General features: G+C 42.1%; 1 long non-coding RNA gene across 2 annotated transcripts; it reads right to left on the minus strand.

The window, feature by feature from the left end:
- Window positions 1–2,862: 2,862 nt before the first annotated feature.
- On the minus strand, window positions 2,863–12,090 carry LOC112540150 (uncharacterized). Of its 2 annotated transcripts, none has more exons than XR_003084219.2 (4): window positions 11,692–12,090; window positions 10,455–10,550; window positions 6,625–6,729; window positions 2,863–3,341 (listed from the first exon to the last, which is right to left on the minus strand). It is a non-coding gene; the product is annotated as an uncharacterized LOC112540150 (long non-coding RNA). The 2 variants fall into 2 exon arrangements; XR_015795679.1 differs by having other exon boundaries at window positions 6,625–9,405.
- Window positions 12,091–25,573: the final 13,483 nt, after the last annotated feature.

The raw sequence follows: 25,573 nt of genomic DNA on the forward strand, positions 1-25,573 counted from the left end.
GGAAAACGGGACAGATCAGGATCTGCAGGCAGTTGGCAGGAGATCAGCAAGATTCAACAACAGTAGCTGCACAAAGTCTCCCCTCCCCCTTTTAAAGTACATTGCTCAAGAATGTTAAAGCTTTGTAAATTAATCTAGTTCTGGTGGGAAAAAAACCCCAAATATCTAGGCTGTTTGTGCTTTTGTTCCACAATCTATGCCTGCCTTCCTATTTTTCACCTAGTTCCCCAACACGGTCTTTTGATTGTAGCAAGAAGCCTCCAACAGTCTGTGCAAGTCAAAAGTCTGCTTGTTTCTGAGAATCATTCCACACCCTTACCTGTATTTGCAGGGTAGTAAAACATCAACTCCCAGGATGTTTTGTTACATATACAAGGCACGAACTCTTCAAAATCTCAGGTGTTTCAGTGAGATAGGATTAAGCAAATGCTTAAGTTTCTCATTTAAATCAAGTAGGCACACATGATTTCTTCAGGAAACTGCAGAGAGTACGATCCAGCACATTTTAGTAGGAAGAAGTTGTATAGCAGAATGCACAATGTTGTGGCAGCTGGCGGGTAGAATTTTTATTCTTTAGGCCACTGAGGGTTTGGATGGACCAGATGTAATATTATATAACATCACCAAAACAAGTAGGAATAGTGTTTTGCCTCCTTTCCCCCCTTGAAGTGTTTTGAGATGGATTGTTAATTTTTAAATGGACTGGAGGAGTAATACACAGTCTTCCTTTCCAACTAATATCCAACAGCATATCTTGATGAATTCCTGTGACTGTACAAAACAAGGTTTGAAAAAGATTATGGACCTCAAGTTGCCTGCCTCCCTATTGCCAACTTGTTTCTGATACTTCTTTGACCATGAAGTAGCTACAGCCATATAAGCCTACCTAAGCTTTGCAATAAGCATCTGAGATTCTGCTTCCTGACCAGTAGCAAAGATTTGATTAATCTTTTAGGAGTGGCTGATCTAAAAAAGAAACTAAGCAGAATTAGAACTGATTTGTACTTGAAGGTGCCCATGGTTGGGAGTGTGACACAGTGATGTAAACATCCCTTATTTACCTGCACATGATATCATGATGCGAGTATGATGGGGCAGCGCTTGTGCCATGATGTCATGATGTATGTTTTGTCATTTTTCATCATTATGGTTAGGAATGGATGCCTGTGTTTGGATGGGAACCGCCAGGAGGTCCCAGAGATGGATGCAAGATTAGGAAGCGGAAGAATTTCCCGGATGAAGGAAATGGCAAACCGCTTCGGTATTGCTGCTGAGAAAACTACATGCACCTGTCCATGAAATCTCCAGAAATCAAACTCAACTCAAAGGTATACCATTACCTTTGGCGGTAATAGTATAGTATTATGAGGAGTAATATCAAGGAAAACAATGTGTATAATTTTTCAGAATGGTGAAGGAGGAGAAGGAAAGGGAGCAAATTATAGTTGTACTTCTAATACTAGATTAGCTCCATTATGTAGGAGGATTAAGTGCTGGCAGACTTGTTGCTACCTTATACTCTTGACACTTATTGTCCCATGATTGTAATGACTGGCCCCAGGAAAGAGCAGCGGGAGAACCTTCTGGCCCTCAAAATGTTGCTAAGCTACAAATCTCCAGAAGACCCAGCCAGCGTGCCAGATGTTGAAGGATAATGAGAATTGAAGTCAATGAAGTCTGGAGGTAGGGGAATCTGCAGGAGGGGTTCAACAGTGTCCAAATGGTGAATGTGACCAGACACTCAATGCCCGCATCCTTTTTAATGTGCGTCACACATACTGCAGGTATGTAAAAAGGAATATGGCTTCAATTGCTAAGGTTGCACCTGGCATTTTGTCCCTGTTGACCCCCACTGACAGAGGCTCTATCTGAAGGGTTATAGGTTCTGCCCTCTGAGTTATACTTACTCATTCAGCATTCATGCATATGTGATAACTTCACCCAGTATGGAGATATAAGAATGACATTTGGTACATATGTTCAGAGCATAATTCTACATTTGAGATCTGAATTGCAGCATGATCTGGGGGACAGATGTTTTCAAAGGAAACAGGCAATCTATAACACACATCATAGTGAGATATCTCCCTTGAGCACAATACAGCACTCGCCACATCATTTTCCATTTTAATTTCAAACATCAGATCAATTCCTCTGCTTGCTGTCCTAGAAAAGAGTTGTTCTTGGTGAAAAGACACTGAGTAAGTTGTGATAGAATTCAATTATTGAACTTAAGGGGACACAAAGCAGTGGGAATATCTCCTGGACAAGGCCGTTTAAATGAATGGAAGTGGTACAGAAGCATTAAACTGGATTTGTGCTCTTCTTATGAATGGAAAAACCCATGCAAACTCATAACAAAGCCTGAAAAATAAAGTAATCATGTTTTAAAGCTGTTGTGAATCATCTACTCAAAGAGAAATGTAATTCCTCTGGGGTGTAAACCTATCTATTTGATAGCGAGCTCACATTCACCAGAATATTTTCCCTTCTCATTTCTTTTATTTGACTAAAATAACAAAGTGAGAAGTTCCTATTATTTCTTTTCAGCCACATGCTAGAAGATTATTAAAGCTCAGCTTAAAAACAAGAGCATGCTGTATGTCTTCACAGCTGGCTTCTCATTTCTGCCCTCCTTGCCAAAACAAGATTATATTTTTCTGCCTTTCTTCCCCCCACCTTGCCTGAGTGAGAAAATATTTCCCTGTTTCAGTGGTTGACTAAGATGTAACAGCTAATATTTTTTTCTGTTGAAGACGTAAGTGTCCCCAAGAATAATGTGTTAAAACTTCCAAGAAATTGACTCTGGGAATCATAAAGAAATTGTCAAAACTTCCATCCACTTCCCAAATTTCATTCACATTTCATATTTATTTCTGAGATGGAACTCAAAGGGGCTGCCAGCCACTTAGCAAGGAGCTGTTGGGAGCCAAATTCAATAACGTCACGCTCAGACAAACTCATTGGAAATAAAATATTCTTCATCCGTGGAAATCTTGAAACTGGGATGGTACTTAGCTATTTTTGCTATGCACTAGTGTGTTTCTCTTTAGAGGGCTGGCAAAAGATGGAATCAGCTGCAAGTAAAATGGACATCCAAGTTTGGGGCAGAATTGCAAGTGCGGTAGTTGCCAAAATTGGCAAGCCCAGGCCACATCCATTCCCTTTCCCTCATAAAGCTGAGCAAACCTTGCTCCTGTCACTTCTCCAGGCCCACATGCTTGGTGGAGGTTGGCATGCTTGGAGAAATATGGAGGAACATCATAGCTTTGATAGCCAAGAGGTTGCCAAAGAAAGAAGTGAAAGTCTGTCTCACCACAGATGGATGCAGCTTTGTTCCCCTGCATGAAAACAAGGAGAAGAAATTTTGGAAACTTGGGGAGATGCAAAAGATGAAGATGAAGCTGCATTTAAATTAGTTAATTGCATTTAAATTAGATAATCTGTTCTGATGGCCACAATTATGCTAACGGTGACATTATGAAATTTCCAGGGAATGTCTCTTTAAGTCAAGAAGTTTTTCTCTTCAGGAAAATTGTAGCTTCTTAGCTAAAAAAACCCACATAAAATATATTTGAAGTAGACTGATACACTTGGGAAGTCAAACCAATCCACCCCTTTCCCCCAGTAACTGTGAATTTGTTGGCTATTTTTTAAAAAAGAAGATTATTTATGGTTTATTTTAGACACCAGATCATTTGATGCTTGTGTCCACAATTTGTCACTGTTTTTATTGTCACCAATTGCCCATAACTGGAGTGCATTTAAAACAACATTGATCTTGATATTATGGTGTCATAATATGACAGTAATAGTTGTAGCCTGTTCAGGAAATCCAGTTGCTAAGATTGATGGCTTCACTGTACCAATTATATTCTGTCCCTCTAAGTGATAAAGAGAGTGTTGGAGGCATTCAATAGACAAATTAGATATCTTTTCCAATTATTTCTTTTATTTTATAAGGCCACATGTTTGATTAACAACTTTTTACTTCTCTTATTAGCCAGCCAATGTCATTCACGCATTTCATGTGTTTTAATTTTATGGATGTAATGAAAAATATTGGAAACATCCGCAAAACTGACAGGCTGTATTGGTTCTGTTTCAGTGTGCGTGCAATTTATTTTTATAGACCATGGACATTTGGTTTCTTCTCTTCGGTGTTTAAAATAAGTCCAAGTCTAGTTTCCTCTGGCTCTGGAAGGAATGAAAGAAAATGCAGACATGTTTTCCTTCAGCACTTGCTTAGTTTTTATTTAGAATAACAGCAAGCATAAAACACATCTGGGAGAGGAAAAAAACCCAGTAATGAAATTAATTTGTTACAGAGAAGACCAGACAAATGATACAAAAGCAATGATAACAACATAAAAATATATCTCCTCTTCTTAATAGCCATTAAATGAACATAAAATGCAATTGTAGAATTTATACAAATAAATTAACTGGCTGGGGCTTAGAAAGGGAACTCCAGCGAGGCTGTAGGCATCCTTATTTGCTAACTGCCACTCAAAAAGAGATCAGCACACTTATTCTCAGTACAGTGTGGTTGAAATTATTTTTATAAAAGGTTTCCAGTAGGTCAGAAGATGGTCATGATGTGGCAGAAGCAAGTGAGTAATACACTGAGCTAAGACAGAATCATCTTATGGAAAAGCTAGCTAGTTTAAGCCTGTGAGTGTAGAGGTGGGATCGGTAGCAACAAAGTTCTCCTGCAGTTTACTAACCTTGAAGACCTAGCTCCTTTCATGGGCCAAAGCATCAGTCTAGCTTAGGAGAGCAAAGAGGCGTCTCCTCATCCCAGTGACTCTACTAAATAGCGTTGGTTTGCCACTGCTGTTGGCTTTACTGCTGCTGGGAGAAACAAGGAAGCTCCTTGTTCCCTTTCCTTCTCGCAATTCTAATCAAAATCTCTGAGGAAACCAGCAATATTGGAATACATTGCTAGGGGAATGGGGGGACCCAATTCTCTTCGGTCTCAGCAATCTGCATCAGAAGCACTGAGAGGGAGAAGCCCTCCATCCTCGCAGTCCCTTTGGAGAATGTTGTCTATGTATGGGGATGTGTGTAAGTGCATCCACACAAACATGACTCCCCCAGCCTCTCAGTGGAGCAGCCGATCAAAATATTGTGAAATTCTGCCCACATGGAAGAGACTAAAATGCTGAAATGCAGTGGCCGTCTGGAGTCAGTCTGAAGCTCTTTCAGAGGTCGTGTAGATTTGTCAATGGCTGTAAATTGCCCCCCTCCTCACATGTTCTCCTTGTGTCATCACTGGATGTGTGCAGTCATAGGCATCCTGGCTTTATCCTTCTCCAGTCATGTGGTTCTTGCCAAGCAGAGGTTTTCTGTTAGTGCCAAACCATGCCATGGAAGCAGGACAAACCCAAGACCTGATCATTGCATGTGCCCATTGACATCAGCATTGAATATGGGGAAGGAGCCTTTTGATGAATCTGTACCCATGTCTGGATGAGCCCTTAGACCAGTGTTTCTCAAGCTCTGCAACTTTAAGCTGTGTGGACTTCAACTCCCAGAATTCTCCCAGCCAGCACGCTGGCTGGAAGAATTCTGGGAGTTGAAGTCTGCACAGTTTAAAGTTGTGGAGCTTGAGAAACACTGCCTTAGACTCTGGAATTGATTACCTTTATTATTTTCTGGGGATGGGGGTGGGGAGCAGCTTCTTTAGATGGTAATGTACATTATATTACATTCTGAAATATGGTAAGTCAGCCCTGCTATAGGTGTGTCTTTAGACCTGCGGTATCTTGATTCAATTCTCCCATTCACTCTCACCTCTGGATGGAGGATGAAGGGCTACAGTTCCAGGACTGTTGCCCCATGTCATTTATATTATATGTATTTATTGACTGGCTGTCAGCCACACTTCTGGCCTATTTCTGCATAATATTAACCCCTGATATGTGCCATGCTGAACGAGCACCTCTCTCCATCTGGGGAAGATCTGGAAGTCTTCTCTCTGAACATGAATTATACATGTGGATACAAGAAATGTGATCTACCATGCTTGCTGGATTTGTGGATCTCATTATCCTCCCAAGCTGTTGACAAACGTCCTGTGTTGTTAGACTTTATTAGAGATCGTCCTTGCCAAATGTAACACCACACGGGGTTGCACATATGGCGATACAGACACAATATCCTGTCCTCGGCACATGTGCTGCAGAACATCTGAAGCCTTTGTGGGGCAGGAATGTGCATCCTTTGATGAGGTTCCTTGCCTGGAATGACAGAATGGAGATCCAGCCCTGAGGCAAGAGGTTTCACATTCTGTTCCCCAGTCTGTGAAACTATTAGCTATTCTCTCTAACTCCATAGAGATGTCCAATTCCTCTTTGAAAGTTGCTGAAACCGTTGTGATGAATGAACTTTTAATGGAGAGGAATAGGTCGGCTTGTTTTAAGTGAAACGTTTATATGGAAGTGGATGATTTAAACAACTTTAGCTCCATTAAACAAAAAGGAAAGCTTGATCTTAAAACTCTCATTTGTTTTGGAGAGTGTCTGGCCTGGGATAAACATGACATTAAGTAGCCATCTGAGCATTGCTAAAACATACATTTGCCCTCATAATAAAATGTTTTAAAGAGATAGTAATGGTTACCTTGAGAGCGGTTCATATTAGAAGCATTTAAAAGGGCGGAAAGATCCTAGTCCTGATTTCTTTCAATAACTGTCCATCAAATGCAGCAGCAGGAGCAACAGCACACTGCAAAATGGAAAGCGCCACTGATTTATTTAGTAGCAATCTCTATGTCTCATTTAAAGTCACTGGCACTGAACATTTAAATGTAGAAATGTTAAATCTCCCGGCTCGCTTCCCTGTTCCCTCTTTGCTTAAACTGCAACCAAAGCACAGATAAGAAAAGGGGGTATTGAAGGTATTCCAGTGGCATCTGTGTTACATTCCTGATATAGCCCATTTTAAGTTGAAGTCTCTAGATAACAAGATATATGTCTCCTGTTCTAAAGAGAATCATATATGCCTGTACAAGTTGTGAATTACAGGCAAGGTATTCCTTCCAATACAAGGGCAGTCCTGCTCATTTCGGAGGAATAAGCAATTGCCATATGTTCTTCACGGAGTACTTTGCTGCTGGTCACATTTTAGTGATCAGTCAAATATGGATCCTTAAAGCAGGCTGAAGTTATAACAACCATAGCAGCAGCAGCAGCAGCAGCAGCAACAACAACAACAACAACGATGACGACGACGACGACGACGATGATGATGATGATGATGATGATGATGATGATGATGATGATGATGAATCTCAGGCAGGTATGACACAAGAAGTAAGACTGGCATGCTTGCATTTTAGGAAGACCAAGAAAACTCGGGGATATATAAGCACAGATTCATAGCTATGCTGTAGTCTGATACTGGTTTTCTACAGGACCAGTTTCTTCAGGACCAGTTCAGAAAATTGTCTCAAGGCTGAAAAAAAACCAGTGTGACCATGCCAATGATTGAGCACCTTGAATGTCACCCAGCTTTATAATCCATGTCCACTTTGTAGGTGATAGACAGAAACATTACGAAGGAAGGTGGACCCTCCAACCTCCCCTGGTGAGCTAACTGTAGTATTGGGTCTTAAGTGAGCAATAGGACAAAGACATTGTGGGGAAAGGCATGTAACATGAACCCAATAGCAGCTTTGGCTGGGGGTGGGGGCACCAGCTTTGGAAGAAATTGATTTCAGAGAGGGAAGGGAGAAATGGATGAGGATAGTGGGCTTGACTCTATTTGTCCCCCTCCCCACATGCCACACTCTTGTTCTAATTTGCCCCTTGGAAGCTTTTGCCCTTTTTGTGAGGACCAACAAGCATTGGAAACTCGGCAGGGTTAGGTGCTGATGGGGGGACAGTGGATGGAGAATGGAACTGCGTAGCAGATTAGGGAAATCCACATACATTGCCAGTCATTTTCTGTTCCCTCCAGAATAGTAGGGCATGGTAGGTAGGTAGGTAGGTAGGTATAGATAGATGAGAGAGAGAGAGAGAGAGAGAGAGAGAGGAGAGATTGATTTACAGTTGGTTTGAGGGGAGGGAGTAAGAGAGAGAGAAATGATCCATTCCATGAGGAGAAAAAGAGTTTTCCTTCTCTCTCTGAACTACTGTATAAGAACTGATTTTGGAATAACCTTGTGTTCTTCTTCCTTCTCTGTTTCATTGCATGTTCTGTCTGTGTGAGCTCAGGAATCTTTTTTAAACTCTTGGGGAAACTTTTGAGATATTGCACAGAATAAAAATGCTTTGAATAGAGAAAAAGCTGAGGCCACAAAGATTGGCTCTTCCCCTTCCTTTCACTGCAGTGAAATGCCATAGTCATGCTGAATGCATAGAAAGTGACGAGAAGGATCCCTCTCTGAGATCCTGGAGCCATTACTGGGCAGAGTAAATGATAGTGGGGTAGGCAGGCAAATAGTCTTCCTTGGTATAATGCAGATTCCTATATTTCTCTGTTGGACAGGAAGAACATTGCCTCTAGTTCCTCTAATTTCATGCAGGCAAACCTTGTCCCATAGTGGCCAATGCTAGTACAGTACTTAATTAGGAAAGTGATCTGAGCACAGCATCCCCTTTCTTTCTAAATCCCAAAATGTAAACAGATGCTTCCAAACATCTGTTCTCCTAAAAGCCTGTTCAAGTAAAAATAACTCACTCACAGTGGGTATCAATGAGACTTTCCCCCTATTGCTAACTGTACTGCTGGTAAAGTCTTCAGAGAGATCTTAACAAGAGGTGGAGATTCACACTTCTCCTCTGTCTGTTTTATTGTAAATACATTAAAAAAAAAAATCCCCTCCACTCCCCCTGCCGCCCACTATGTGCTTACTATTAAAAAGACAACCACTCTCTGAAGTAATAGATAGCAATGCATTTAGTGTCACATGTTGGTATGGCCTCTGTTTGCACCCTTGGGCATTTCTGGAACCTGTAATTTTCATTGTCAAATGACACACTGTATAGGAATACATTGTACTTTGATCCGTTTGTGGATATACTTCCGCAGAGACATTTCTTTCACCTTTATCAAGGCTCAGGGAACAATAGCTTCCAGTCCATTTTCTCGAGCTAGGAGATTAGATCTCAAGAAGATTTAGATGAGGGATGTAGCTCAGGGGTAGAACACCTGTTTTGCATGCAAGGTCACAGGTTCAGTCTCTGACATCTCCAGGTAGGGCTAGAAAAAAAGCCACAGAAAACCCTGGTTTGTGAGCAGTGGTGGACGAATGAACTGCTTTAGAAGTTCCTATCAGAACTTCTGCCAGCCCAAAATATGCGATGGCCGTGCAGCACAATCCAAGTGGTACTGTCTTCCGTTGATTGAGATGGAGTGAAATCCACTTGATTTTACAGGTTCTTTTGAGATTTACTGGAGCTGCATAAGAGCACAAGAAGGCAGTGTCGGCAGTGCTGAGGGTTTATGACTTAGGGTCAAATTGCATCATGTTATGTTATGAGATCGGCTCAGAATTTTCAGTATAATTTTCTTTTTAAAAAGCAGTCATTGATGGGGAAGATTTTCATGTTTCATGATTCTCATCCAAATTGGCTCCCCAAGAGCTGTTCTTATCTGTCAAGAGGTAGTACAGTACGTTGTATGCTTCTGTGTTTCCTCCTCAATGACCAAAAGCAGCTTTAAGGGGAAGGGACTTTCAGATGCAGAGATGGCATATGGCAATGGATTTAACCTCCATGTTACACTCCTAATCTATAACAACACTGATCCCCTGAAACAAAACTGCACTGGGCTTTCCACTTAAAGTGCCCACCAGCCTGCTTGCCTGGGACTCCTGCCTCTTCCCATGTCGTGGTCACATGAGGTCCTCGCTTAATGACCACATGATCCTGGGGTTAGGATGGCAACCAGGACTGTTGAGATTGCTGTCACTAAATGATGCGGTCATGTGACGTTGTGCTTTACGACATCGCTTAGCGACGGAAATTCCGGTCCCAATTGCCGTCATAACCCAAGGACCACCTGTAACATGAAGTTTGGCCCTTAGGCTGAGAAGACCTATTCAGCCTCCCTAGGCAGCTTCAAAGCTCAGTCACTATCTCTCCATCTAGCCGACCTTTTAAAAGCTGTTACGAGAAATAAAAAAGAGTTACAGTAGATATCATAACCTGATTTCCTAGGATTAAAGGTGGAATAAAAATATAATATGATGCGAACTTCCCAGTGGATTGTAACATATACCTAAAGTCCAATCTAAATAGTTCCTATTCTCTGCTGCCACACCTCACCCTGAGACATGGCACGGGCCGCCCTGTTAGTTCTACATTATTGTCCTGTTGCTAGCATTTGTCTCCTTTCAGCGGTGAACTGTCCTGATATTTTGTGCTTCCATTCACCAGAGAGTAATAAAAGCCATTATTCTTTTGATAGCGGCAGTCATTTGGGGGGAGGGGGGGTTAACCCTTTACCTGCTTGGCAGAGTGAGCTTGGACTGCGAAGTTTGGGGTGCTGCACTGATGGGGCTCGAGTCATGTGAGCAAAGGCTATCCACTCATTTCTTCTCTCTGGAAGGAACCAAAGGAGGAAGAGAAAACTGAGCGAGGCGAGGGGTTGCTGTTAACGGAGCTAATGCCTCTGGGAGATTTATAGCAAGGGAGAGGAACTGCCTTGCATCCTGTGATAAATTAAGGGGAGAAAGGAAACTTCCACAATAGCCCTGTAGGAGGAATTTCCCTCTTGTCTGTCCAGAAGGGGGACTTGAGGGAAAGGGAGCTTCATTCCAGCCAAATGTCTCCAGCTGCAGATCATCATAATTTTGAAGAAGAGGACTTACGTTTTATTTTTGGTTCCTATGAAGAAAATCTGGCTTGTGAGAAAGGAAGGAAAGGGGGGCAGGGCAGGGCTTCTCTTGGCACGCATCCTGACTAGATCTTCAGTGGAAACAAAGAAAACAACGTGCCTTTTGCACCAGTGAGATTTCAAGCCAGAAATGCACGTTTGTTTGTAAGCCTGGTCCGGATGCAGCTGCAGAAGGCAGTGGAGAAGAAACCCCCAGATTAAAAGTGGCATGACAGGAGGGTGCAGTACAGACCTGTCCTGGCTCTCTTATCAGCATTTATTTCAGCCACGTGTTGACATTTTGGATGTTTCAACTGATCTCATTGCACAGATAAAAACAGGGAGACACCTGAATGCCCCTACCTTTCTGTGAAAGGTCAGTGCTGAAGGGCCTGTTCTGGTTCCATAGGTCTAAAACTCCACAACAAGCTTTCTTCCAATAATCAAAATCATTGTTTCTCAAACTTGACAACTTTAAAATGTGTGGACTTCCCCAGCATGGCTGGCTGGGGAATTCTGGGAGTTGAAGTCCACACATCTTAAAGTTGCCAAGCTTGAGAAACACTTAAATGAAGAAAGAGGACCATGAAAAGCAAATGTATACCAAGTCAGAGCCATCAGTCCACCTAACTCAATATTGTCTATTCCAGAAGCTGGTAACCTGCAACCCTGGTAATCCTCAGCCTCATTTCATGCAACTCTTACCTAGTTCCCAACCCCCCTGAAAACCGCAATCCAGACCTTTGGCCAGAATAATCTACCCTAGCCTGTTGGCTGGAGAGAGAGACAGAGACAGAGACAGAAAGGTAAGGAGAAAGAAACAGGGGGAAAGTACGGGGGGCGGGGGGGATCAATTACAGTACTCACCAAATAATCTGGAAATTAGTAAACTTTTTAAATCCTTTACCCCAAACTATAACGGCTGCCTTTCTGCAAAAACTGCTAGTTAAAATCATGAAGCCAATGGTGCTATCAGGATAGGAGGCGAAATTCCAAGGCCCATTTGAAAGAATGACCAAGAGAGGCCTCCAACATCAAGGGCTAGTTAAGCTCATACTGGAGCCAAGGCTACTAATGCATGGTACCATCGAACGAGCTTCCAGCTCCATGCAACTTCAGTAAAAAAATGAGCTAATTGCTCTGCTGCTCAAAGTACAAGCAGGCAATATTAAATAGTATCAGAGTAAGTCATAACTTTATTGAGGAACAGTGCTCTTAATTACCTATCACAGTGGACTGAGCTAAAGGCTGATAAGAATAGGGAGATCTTGGAACAAGACTTGTGGCACCATTTGGAGCTGAGCTCATCTGGGCTCTGATCTTAGTTCTGTGTCCCCATGACTCTACTTTTAAAGAAATGGGGAGGGGCAACTACCTAGCTTTGGTACGCCTAAATAATCCAACACCTCTTTTCCTTCTGACGTAGCTGAAGCTCTGGGATCGGGCCAAAGGATAGTTGCTTGTTGTGTCATGAAATGCTTGTTTCCCAACCTCGGCAACTTTAAGATGTGCGGACTTCAGCTTCACCTGGTTATGCCAGCAGGTCTGGGGACCCCAGGAGACAGGAGAATTCGTATGTTGGCTCCCTTATATTTAACATCCTTTTAGTCCCTGTTCTATTTTGATGTTTATATTTTTAACGTATTTAAAAATACATTAGCTTTGTTGTATGCCTCCCAGAGTCACCTGTGGTGAGATGGGTGGCTATATAAATTGGTTTAATAAATAAATAAATTAAATAGACTCCCAGAATTCCCGGCTGATCAGTTGGGGAATTCTGGGAGTTGAAGTACACACGTCTTAAAGTCGCCAAGGTTGGGAAGTACTGCTTTAGAGGACTCTTTTTCCTTTACCTCTTTCTGGCCTGCCAAAAATTGAATCTGAGCCACTCACTGTGTGAATTATGTCACTTTCCCCCACCTCAAATTAAAGGTGCCTCTCTGTGGCCCAATTTGGCATTGCAGCATTTCCAATATTAAAACCAAAATGACAGCAAACATCGAATTGCCAGAGCTAATACAGTAGATAGTGTATTTCTTAAATGTTGTAGAAATAGCATTCTAATATTTTGACGGCCAGATCTTGGTCAGCGTGCTTAGATTTAGTTCTTCTGGGTCAGAGCCCCTTAAATTTCTACTGGTTCAGCTCGTGGAACAATTTCAGACTATGCACTTGGAGACTGCTAGACCTGTTGAACTGGTCCCTGAAGAATCCATTTAAAAAAAAAAAATCACTTTGGTTATTCAGCTTCTGCTGTCTATACCCTTGTCCAGTATTTTTACTTCCCTGTTTTCTGTCACTTCTAGGGGTCAGTTCTTTTAAATTCATCTATATATTTACACCATACTTTAGCAGCTTGCCTCAATTTTATTTCTCCTTTCTGGCACTTGACCTGTGACTTATCCCATTAGTGTGCAGACCACTGGCTTGGCTTAGTGTCATGCACTAGACGTTTATATTTCTGGCACAGGCTTTTCTTGTACCCCTTTTGCTGATCTCTGCTGTTTTAAGATGCCCCCCCCCCACTCTGAATATTTTAGGAAAGGCAATCATTTTGGGGTCCTTTGAGACATTTTTGCTGTCCCTGCAGAATAAGTTTAAATCTTACAGGGTTCTGACAAGATGCCGTGATATTACTCACAAAGATATAAATTCAGGTTCACATCTCAGGTGGGGTTTATCTCTTTTGATCTGGGGTCCCTGACCAGAGGCATCCTTCTGGAGATGTGTTGTCTGTATGCAAGCCTTCTGTCTCTCACTATCACCGACCCAAAGAATTTGGGGTGTTCTCACTTGGACTATAAGAGTCTAGCCTTAGTTTTAGTTGTTAATCAGTGGACCTTCTTAATAACGTTGATTAGTTCTACATATATTTGGGTGTGTTCTGCATTGTTGGGCGCACTCAGGGTCAGGCAAATGCCTATGGCATTTGGACCCTGAAATGGGGCTCCTCCCCACAGACAGCACTGTCTTCAATTCCTCACACATACGCAGGAAGACTGGCGATCAGAGTCTACGATTTCTAGGTCTGCTATCTGCCACATGATTAGGCTAACCGCTGCCAAGCTCTCACTCCCATCAAATGAAATATTAAACCAGGGTCAGCCCTACTAAGTAGACCAGACCAGGAAGTCAACTCCACCAGAAGGCTAAAACTCCTTTTATTGAGATTGGCTAGAACAGTGTTTCTCAACCTTGACAACTTGAAGATGTGTGGACTTCAACTCTCAGAATTCCCCAGCCAGCCACACATTCCACACATCTTCAAGTTGCCAAGGTTGAGAAACACTGGGCTAGAATAACAAAATCTTGCAAGTCTGATTGTGCTGTATCTCCTCTGATTTCAGTGAATCAGGGAAGGTGTCCGCTTCCAAATGTTATCTTGCTTTTCAGGACCTAAAAAGTATTTCCGCCCCTTTTGCCCCGGTAACAGTTCTTGCATATTTCCGTCAGGGTCACCACCCTTACTCTCTGCAACCAGTCACTCCCTTGCTCTAGCAAACCCAGTGCCCTTATTATCTCTTCTTAAGCTACCAGTACAGGGGAATGTACCCATTTGGGTGGCTGTCTGCTGGTCTCTAAGGTACTGTTGAATGCAGACAAGAGCCATCCAGTCAAAGCTGTGCAAGTGAAACGCATGCAAACCGTGCTTACGTTCCACACTGCAGAGGTTCACTGTCTGTAGAGAGTGGCTCTTCTAGTTGTGTTCAAGGAATTGTCAAGAACCCTGATGCAGACTTCCTGTTTCTGGGCATCCTCTCTGATGTTGTCATGCCATGGAAGATGTGGAACATATTATAAGGAATGCTGGGAAGTGTTATTGCTAGGGTTGCAAAAATCTTGAAAACCACCAGAAGGCAGCAAAGATGATTCCTGATAGATATGAGGCAGTAATGGTGGCCCACTGATAAAACAGACCTTTCCAGAAAATTATGGGGAATCCCTTAAGCGCCCCCAGCCATGAGGACCATCCAAGAGCAAGACTTCTCATAAGTAAGCTGCGTTTGGAAAATCCCCTTTTAAAAATCATACGGGTATATGTTTCCAATTTCTCAATACTGGCCATGTGCCTCCACTCTTTGAAGGATTATCAGAGGACAGGGCCTCTATTTGAAAATGTGCTTTATTTGAAGGGCCACTTTGGGTTTGGTTAAAAAAAAAAAAACCCTTTAAACCGTGTCTTCTTAAAAAAGAAAACATAAGGAAAGAGAGCAGGGAAACCTTAGAAGTTCCCCATCAGCTTTTAGCATCTGCACAGCAGACTGTGCAGACACAGAGACCACCTACTTTCAATTTTTCCCACCATGTATTACATTCCTATTTAAATTATAGGAATGCCTCTATATTTCCAGCTGGATATTAGTAACAATAATAAGATTTTGACTTGGTAAATCGTTTACCTAAGTGCAGTACAAGCAAAATAATAGCAGTTATTATGCACATTGTAAATTTGTATGTTTGGTGGCAGGGATGGGGGTGAAGTGTACATGATCACCCTGCTACCTCTCAGTCGTGGGGGATTAAGGAAGTCTTCACCGAGCTCTGCAACAGCCAACCAGAACTTTGCATGCAGAGAGTTCACTGGGCCATCCCCGGCACGTTCAGGGAAAAGGTGAACCGAAAGACCTCTAGCTGAGGCCTTGTAAAGTGCCACGAAATACACATTCCTGGACAAGACAGACAAACGTTCCAACCAGGTACAAGGTTGCTCTTAATAAGGAGTTCAGGTAATTGTGCCTGTGAAAATAGCCATGTTAGAAAGATCCTTTGGATTGAGGGCTGGGTTAATTTGACCCATATCTCCCAAACAGCCCAAACCAATGGGGATGGGGAAAGGAAGCCTCAAGAAAGGATAATAGTCTCATCATTGTGAACTGTCTTTGTCCCCATGATAAGATGAAGATCCCATGAATGCCACGTGGCACATCTGCTGCTTTCCAGCCACCCTTTTTTTTTTTTTTTTTTTGGCCTCAGTGCAGCCAATGGAAGCCCACCGGCCTCCCCTCGCTGCCCTCATCGCACTTCCCTTGACTTCCCGGCTTGCTTGTGTGGTGGGAGGCACCTTTGTTGAGAAGCTTCCTCAGGAATGCTGGCCAGCTCCTCGCCTCCACCCCGGAGACGCCCCTGGCGCAGAGAGAGGAGGGCTCGTGACAGCCCGCTGAGTGACTCGCTTCTGTGAGAGGAAGCGAGGGCGTCCATGGCTTCCAAGCCGTGCTTCCCTTCGCTGCACGTTTCTAACTGGCAAGGAAAGAGCAAACAGAGGGGGAGCATTCAGAGGAAGTGCTGGTTTATCAGGCCTACTAGACCTGTCGTGTGTGCAGGAGCGTCATTTGGCAGGCACCCATCTTCTATTAGTAATAACAACATCAATAACAATAATAAAATCTGGCTCTTCCTAGAGCCATCAGTTCTTAATCCAGCAGAGACCCCATCCAACCACCTGTATAACCTACACTTGGTCCTTTCCCATGATTTTATTAACAGCATTTTCTTCGGAATTTAAATGAGACCTGAGATCAGCTGTGTTGTTTTTTTTAGATTTTTTATCCCGCCTTTATTGTTTTTATAAACAACTCAAGGCGGCGAGAACATACCTAACACTCCTTCCTCCTCCGATTTTCCCCACAACAACCGCCCTGTGAGGTGAGTTGGGCTGAGAGAGAGTGACTGGCCCAGGGTCACCCAGCCGGCTTTCTTGCCTAAGGCAGGATTAGAACTCACCACCCCCTGCTTTCTAGCCTGGAGCCTTCACCGCTAGACCCAACTGGCTCTCAGTGTTTTCCGTATATGAGTATAGCAGAACCGAAGCCATGGCAAGGAAATAGGTTTGAACTTTTGAACAGGAATCCTGTGAGGCCAAACATTCCTCTAAAGTGATCAGTGAGCTTGATGGGATCCCCACATTTCCAAAAAGCCACGATTTCAGAGATGCTTGGACGGATGACGCAATTCATGCCCTGCAGGGGGGGAAAGTTCTGTCCTGATGACAACCTGTATTACTCTGAGTTGGATAAGGACTACTAAAAAGAGATATTCATTCATTTCGACCTCCCTGAGCCATTTCGTTTTAGAACTCAACCCCAGTCATTCTCGAACCATTTCATAAATTGTATAGGATTGAACCGTTCCTGTTTCAGTCAGTGGCATATTTTGGATTAGGGTGTTCTGTTTTTGTTTTTTCCTTATAGTGACTGCGGGAGGGTGGAGGAAACAAGGCGATGCTTGGGATCTGATTGAGCAGAGAGACTGACTCAGATGATTACATATTTGGATCTATAAATTGGTGAATGGATAGCCATTGAGGCTTGATTTTGCAAGGAAGTAGCATCTGTTGAAGTTTTTCTTAACTCTGTGGCTCCTATTCCCTACCACAGTGGTTCTTCGACTGGGGATAATTACCCACAAGGGGGTAATTTGGACATATCCTGGGGGTAATGGAGCAATTTGTAACTGCTCGTTTGTGAGTGGAGGATTCAGTTTGGGACCCCCGCTGCTGAGATGCTTGTGTAAAACAACAGTGTCGGGGGGTTTTGTGGGGTAATGACATTATTCAAGACCAGGGAAAGGGGTAATTGGGTCAAACAGTTTAAGAACCACTGCCCAACTGGTACTAGAAACAGAAATGGGGCTTGTAAGGATCTAAGGATGACATACAGTGAAAATTAAGAAATGCACCACGCTCTCTGAAAATCCATACATTTGCTATATTTTTGCCTATTCTCAAATCCTTCTAAAGTTTATTATCAGCAAACTCAGGTCTCCGTAATAGGATGAAATGATTACAGTAGTTGGATCGCTTTTATTTTATTTTATGCTTATATGCCAGCTGTGGCTGTTTCAGTTTAGTTTGGTGTTTATAAAGTTACGATTGGTTTTTGCAATCAGGATTTAACCAAGAAAAAAATGTCAGCTGACTTTGATGTTAGTGTTTATCACTGGCAGAGGGAATTGTGTTGAAGAAAGCCCTAATTCAGGGGTTTTGCACTTACCTTTTCTATTTCAGCCAATAGGAAGATACAGGGGCGTGCACGGAGTATGTGTGTGTATGTGTCAAAAAAGTGAACCTGAGGTCCACAACTGTGCAGTTGAAGCCTGACCACATTTTTTATGTGTGCCACAGCTGCCATATTGACTTTTTGGACACCCTCCCCGCAAGGGCATCTTACCTGCCAGTCTTATCTGTGAAGGCATTGGTCTTTTACTAGCTAAATCACAAGGATGTGGCAGTCTAGCAGATGAACGCTGGAGAGAAAATGGAAGAAAAGAGGGCGGCAACTGAGGGAATTAATGTAAGACTGTGAGGACTAAAGAGCATGAAGAAATGAAGAAAACAGAAACTGAACAAGGAGCAGGCAAAATTAGGAGGCCAGTAGGAAGTAACGTAGTCAGGAGATGTATACATTCCAGTATAAGCAAGATTAAAGCAGGGAGAAAATCTCTTTGTCCTGGACTAATGTTTATGTGAAGAAGAAATCTGATCTATCCCTCTGTCTGGTGAATCCAACCTTTACTTGGTACAGGCTGAGGTAGAGAACAGAGTTTAGGAAAAAAGAAAAGGAAAAAAAAAAGACAGTAACCAAATTTGGCTTTGGAAATCATACAGATGAAAAATTCCAGAGAATTAGGAAAGAAAATCTAGTCTGCATTTTTTGCAGGGATGATACATTTCCAAGCACCTTCCTCTTCTCTACTCTCCGTTGAGAGTATATGGAATTGAAACTAAATAAGCAGACATAAATGCCCTCTTCACCTTTGATTTTTTTTCTTTTTTAAAATTACATTTAAATTTTTAAAGTTGTCTCTGGTGGTTGCTATCCTTTTACTTTTTTCCTCCAGCTCTTTATCACCTACAGTATTTATTTTCTAAATGCTTCGGAGAACTAAATGGGGATCCCAAACTAATCAAATAGTCTCGTCTGGGTAATTGAATCATTTTTATTTATTTATTTATTTAGATTTATTGGTCACCCAACTCCAATGGTCTCATATATCTTATACATACACACACAAATGTGTAACCAACCACAACTTCTTTGTAGCTTTTGCAGTAGCTTTTAAGAGTGGTAATGTTACCAGATGGTGTTCCTCAGAGCTCTGCAGATGGGCTTCTCCTATTGGAAATGTCATCAGAACAAGACTTTGGGGCAGAAGTTAAGGCCTCCACTCCACAAGCAGGACTGCTTTTCTGGTGGAAGAAATAGTTCCACAGTAATTCTGCAATAGTTCCTCCCTCCCTATCCCATTATCCCAAAACCACTGATTGTAGTCTTAAACCAAGGTATGAAATTAATGAAGCAGATAGATTACTTCCAGTAACATGCTATACTGAAATAATTAGCTTCACACGCACACACATATATATATTTTTTAAAAAAATCCCCTCTCACCCCTATGGATGGTATGTGTCTTCCTTAATCTCAGGTCCTCTACCAGAGGCCTTATATAAAGATATGACATTGCCCTGCACACAATAATCCTACACAGGAAGATCTTAAGCATGATTCCTGCATCTGTCCCCCTAAAATTGTCTCTTTTCCAGGGGATCAAGGTACAATGTAGAAACTGGGTAAACTCAAGAAATAAAAGATTTTCTCCAAATTGCAGCACTTCCGACTGCAAATAGGGATTTGAATGTTCAAATAAAACCTACAGTACGTGGAAAAATCTCCATGTAGAAAAATAATGTCCTGGGAACAAGGTATGGCCAAACTCTTTTTTTTTTCTATATGCAAGGAAACTATTTCATACCTCACTCCCATGAAGGAGCATTCAACCATGTAAAACACATCATTAAATTAATCTTTATTAGGGCTACCAGATGTAGACTGCAAAAATCTGGACAGCCAGTAAATGGCAGCAAATAATTTGTGTTTTCTCTGATCCCTTGCTCCAATCTAGGCTTTTGCATTTGGCCTTTTGCAGCCCAGATCTGATTGCATAACTACTACTTGAAGCCCGAATCATCTAAATCCAACTTAAAAACAACGAACCCTAAGAACAGATCTTTAAGTCTCCTATCAGCAGAGAACAGATTAAGCAAGGACTTGAATTAATTTACTCCATGATTAATTATTTATTTATTTATGCATGCATGCATGCATGCATGCATGCTGTATTGAGTTTATTTTCAGGTTTGTCTGTAATAGGGTCTATTTAAGTAAGAGGATGGACTCTTGCTTCAACCACACGCTCCAACCTGATCCTGTTGAAATGAATAATGCAAATAAATGGTGGCTTAGATTTACTTCCATCTTTCCTAACATGTCTTTAGATTACGTGACAATGTATAACTTGTTTTAGTTCTTTTAAAATTTAAATAAGAGCAGACAGGTTTCCCGTACATAGTTCTCTGGCCCATCATTGGAAAATAACTGGCTGGCAGGTCTCTAAAACGTCTCTTCAGTGGTGGTATAGCAGCTGTAGAATTTCTTCTCTAATTTGGCCCATCAAGATCCCTGGTTTTGATGCAAATACGACAACCACTTCTTAGCTTGTCAAGGATAAACTACTCCATTGTCTTGCAAACCACTTTGATGGAAGATGATACATTTAAAAGCTGGGAAATACGTAATGAAAGCAAGTAATAGAATACTAAATTATTCTTTTTGAGTAAATATCAATAATTCCATTCCATGGAGGTTGTCAACAATTACCACTCTTCCGGGTATTACTGTATGTGTCTATCTTTGATAAAACCATAAGAATTGAAGAAAATATAATCATCCTAACATTGATTAGAAAATGGTTACTTAATGCGACAAGCATAGTCAGGCTGACAAATGTTGTTAAAGCTGAAGAAAAGCACATAGCCAACAAACATTTTGAAAGAAAGGTGGAAACATGAACTGCTAATTTAAAAATATAGTGTTATCCTTCATAAATTAAACAAGAGTAATTTGGAAGCATTTCTAATGGGTGATATAAGTGGTTCCAGACTTTTGTTAATTGACACTTTTTTCTTTTACAATTAACACATACCTCCCCAAAAAGAAACAGTATCATATTGACACTATAGTCCCATACTACACTCATGACCCACCCCACTCTGCTCCATCCAGAGGATTTATTTTTGGATATATATATATATATAGGAAAAGCATCTAGAGCAGGGTTCCTCAACCTTGGCGACTTGAAGATGTGTGGACTTCAACTCCCAGTATTCCCCAGCCAGCCATGGGAGTTGAAGTCCACACATCTTCAAGTCGCCAAGGTTGAGGAACCCTGATCTAGAGAACTGAAGACTCAAAAACTGAAGAAGGGATTCCAGCTCTCTTATGGGAAATCTTTGGAAGCGTGCTCCTTCCCTTAGGATGCCGTGAGCCCCCGTTCTGATACGGAGACACTGTTGAGCTAGCACTCAGCCTTAGAGAGAGGAGACAGCAGAGGAAACAAGCCCAGTTAGATGGCCAGGTGGAATGCCTGCTTGAGAAACAAAAATCTCCATGCGTAATGGACTAGTCGTAAATAAAGCCTAGGAACACTCCAAGGCAATCCCTGCTCACTTACATAAGTGCATAGGAACTTGGATCTGTTAGATCAGGTCACAAGCCCATCTAACCCAGCCTCCTCCTTTTGATCGTGGCCAACCAGATGCCTCTTGGGACATGAAGGCAAACCATGATCCCCTTATTTGTCTAAGACCTCAGGCTTGGAGATGAATGTTTTCCCCATCTGAGCATGCACCCCACCCATCTGATCTTCAAGACCCTTCTGGATTAGGACTACTAGACCTGGGATACAAAAGTACAGATTACTACTGGACTGCTGCTGTCATTTAGTGGTTGTCTGGATTTTTGCAGCTGTATTCTTGATCTCCAAACCCACGTGAGTGGGTGGTAGAACAACATAAGTGCAAAGATTTATCCTTTAAGAGTAAAGAAGTACTTCTTCTAAGTAGACAGTATTTCATAGGAACTAATGAGTCTAGCTGAACTTGGAAGGATTTCTCTGCTGCTTCTGCATATGAGCTCTGAGCAGAAGGTAGACAATGGTTGAGAATAACATCTATTAGCAGTTCTTGTCAAGTATCTGTTTTCAGTTTCTGCTATCGGAGTCCTGAACCTTGGCTTGTTTCTGGATTATACTTTATATCTGCTCTTTTGGATCTCTGGTACTGTTTTGATTCCTGGCCTAAACTTTCATTTTCTTGTTGCTTTCTCCCTATCATCCATGATTCCTATGTACTTAATTTTGACTTCCCGACCTATGCGCTCTACTTGCACCCTTTTGGAGAGGAGAAAGGCAACAACAGTCTTCTCCCATTATTCCTCTGCAGCAGCTGGGACTCCGCGGCTGAATCTGGAGATTATCCCTGTGTATATATGCTGATCACCACTAGTAGCCACTACAAACAGGTACCATATTTACCCTCCATGCATTTGTATAATCCCCCTTCTAAATTTGCGTGCCTACCAGACATGGAGAGTGGCTATTTGGGAAGCAAAAGGCCTCCTGGCATTGCTGCCTCTCTGGAGCTGGTACTGCCTTCCTGGAACAACTGCATTTTGACCAGCTGGGCCCCTAGGCACACAAGCTTGACCCAGAGGACACAGTGATGAAGCCAGCCCATGGAATGAACCCTCTTGCCATTTCCATTTCCCCCTTTCTAATCCAGCATGGACTTGAGCACTGACTCCCTTGTCTCTCTTCATTCATATTAACAGGATTATAATATTAATAAGTCTGTTTATTTCAACCAGTAATTAATAAGAAAAAGAGGCAGATGAACAACTCGCCTGCCTACTGCTAATTAAGGTGGTGTTATAAGGATGGCACTGACACTGTGGGGAGCCTGGACGCCTGTGATGTTTAATGAATGCTATACAGCCCTTAGTGTTATTTAATTTAATAGGAGAATTAATATCAGGATGAAAAGAAATTGCCTCTGCTCTGCAGATGGGAGAGGGATGCAACATTCATCTTGCTTTATTCCATGCATCAAGCCACCAAGTGAGCCTCTTAAAGGCTATTTGATTACGCAGTAATGGGCATGTTGGCCTTGGTGGCAGGAAGCAGGAGCAAAGGCCTGTGCACCTTTGATAGCAGAACAAATGAAATACACACGTAACCCTTCACCCAGTGCAATCCACTGATAAAGTTCCCCAGTCTTAATTCGATCTGTAAAGATTAGCCCAGCAATAAAAAGTATTACGAGGCTGATGTCCATGGAGTCTCCCAGGGCATTTGACAAATGGCTTTATGACAGTAATAGGAGAATTAGAATGCAACATTAAAATCCACACTGTTTAGTTGAGCTAAACTTCACAAAAGAGCAGCCCAGGCCCTGGGCAGCCCTTCAGATGCGGCACGGCAGCACTACAGCCTTTTCTCAGGAGTCGCACTGAAGTGGGAGTGAGACCAGCATGCCAATAAATAACAAGGACTGATAAAAACCTGGGCTGCCTCTTTATTTATTTAGTATGTCTGTTATCGCTGTTTGCTCAGCTCCCCTGGCCTGGTGTTGAGACGCTGCATCTTGGCACAAAGCAAAGAGGTTTTATGGCAGGCTCAATAGGTGTTCTATTGCGCCGTGGATCATCTTAAGTGATGCTCGTTCTCGGATGACTATCATTTTCAGAGCCTCACGGTCACTTCAGAGCATTTATAAAGTAATCATTTGACGATTCTCAGATGATATTATCCACCAAATGACTCTATTTACACCTTTGGTATTCAGTGGCTAAATTAAGTGCCCTGGGATAGGACTGTGCTACTGGTTAAATTGCAGTAATTGGGGAAGAGCACCTGCATTCTCGTGTTTTTATCCTAGTGTGGCTATGTTGAAGAGGGGCAAAAAGCACCAAGAGGAACTGAAAGTTACTTCCTATAGCACCATCACCCTTTATCATTCCCACTAGGATCACTGGGCCAATCCATACATGCATATCTCTGCCTGGTTTCTCATTATTCATATATTTGATAGTGGATGATTTAAAGCTGATTCCACTGAAACCGGTTAGATGGAGGGACAATGTACAGCCAGCAATGGCAACTCCATTGGTGCCCTCTCATCTGCAGTAACTCCTTCATACATGATGGGTCAGGTATCAGATGAGGAACACACAGTTTTGAATCAACCCACAATATGAGCACCTCTTAATGAACAGGAAGTTCAGAAGCACAGGGACACCAGGCAACAAAAATGCCAAGAACTTAGTCTGTTGAGCCATTTCCCATATAAAATATATATAAACTGAAAAGTAGGAAAGCAAGGAGAAAGGTTGTAGTCAAGAATGCTTCCCAAAATGCTTATTCTATATAAAAGGAAGTGGGTTGTTGTTTTTTCTGTAGTAGCGCCATCCAGAACTTTACCACCATAGAATTCTGCAGCCATATTCCCAGCAGCTTTTCTTACAGGCATAGAAAGAAATCTAATATAGGAAGATGAAGCAGAAATTGCTGGGGGAAAATCAATAGAACTAAACAAAAATAGGCAGAGAAAATGGGGGGGGGGCGCAGCAGGGAGAACAGCCAGTTTATTTTAAAAGGAGGATATGGTCATATTTTTCTTCCTGAAGAAATTCCTAGCCTGCTGATGCTCAAAGTAGCCCCCACGAAAATACAGGTAAAATGCAAAATAATGAAGTACTATACATAAACACATTAAAACATAGTTAAAATTCATGGATTATAATATGCTAATAAGAAAAAAAAAATAAGGAGCAACGATCAGAATCAAACTTTCTTTAGAAACAAGGCAGCTGAACACTAGAATTCCAATTATACTATAGTTCCTCTTCAGATCATATAAATCTTTCTCCATTCCCTGATCTAAAATTCTGATTCAAAATGTCTGTCAGAAAGAAAACTACGTGATTCTAACGGAGCTGGCTCCTTTTCCAGCCCCTGGAAACTGTCATGCAGAAGGCCTTCACTTTTGTTCTCCTCAAGCATGGTGGTGGTCTCATCTTACAGGAAGATTCCAGCTGAATGTTAGGAAAACCTTCCTAAAGGTAAAAGGAGTTTGACTGTGGAACCAATTACCCAGAAAAGCGATGGGTTCTCCTTTGCTGGATGTGTTTAAATGCAGGCTGGACAGCCATCTGTTGGAGATACTTTAATTTGGATTTCTGCACTGAACAGGGGTTGGACTCAACAATCTAAGTGGCCCTCTTCCAACTCTGTGATTCTATGCAATGGAGAGAAGGTTCTCTCTTGAAGACATATCACACAGCTCCTGGCTCTTATCATTGAAAAGCAGCTTGAAAACAACCTGGGATCATCTTTGTTGCCTCTGACCTTACATGCCGAGAACAAGGAGCAAAGAGCTGCTGCAGGTCTGAAACTCCCCTTAACCCCATTCCACACAGAGAAGGAGAGAGAAAAATGACATCTGAAACCCAAACCAGTGGGCACGTCTCTTGCTGCTGGTGCCCTGCCATCCCAACTTATGTAAGGTTTATAGATCAGAAGCATGAAAGGAAACTGAGGTTGTTCAATATATCTGGAGGACTTCAGGTAGAAGAAGGCTGTGGAAAGTCAGTTGTGTCCAGTTCCAGATTAGCCAGTGAATGCATGGCCACAAGGAAGACACATGCTGCTTGGCATTGACTGGTCAACTGTCTGAACTGCAGCAACCTGGACCACTTGAAAGTTCTAAAACCTTCTGAAAGCCAAGGGCCATGTAGAGCACATGGCATTTGACCAAATGGGAAATCTTTGCTTTCTACTCCCAAATGGGAAATCAATCAATATTTGGAACAGTGATTTTTTTCTGATCTAAACAAAGGTGTAAAACAAAGATGAGTGA

The sequence above is a fragment of the Python bivittatus genome, unplaced genomic scaffold (genome assembly GCF_059951505.1).
Source record: "Python bivittatus isolate LINGU-HERP-01145 unplaced genomic scaffold, Pbiv_v1 ctg000220_np1212, whole genome shotgun sequence".
Classification (NCBI taxonomy): Eukaryota; Metazoa; Chordata; class Lepidosauria; order Squamata; family Pythonidae; genus Python; species Python bivittatus.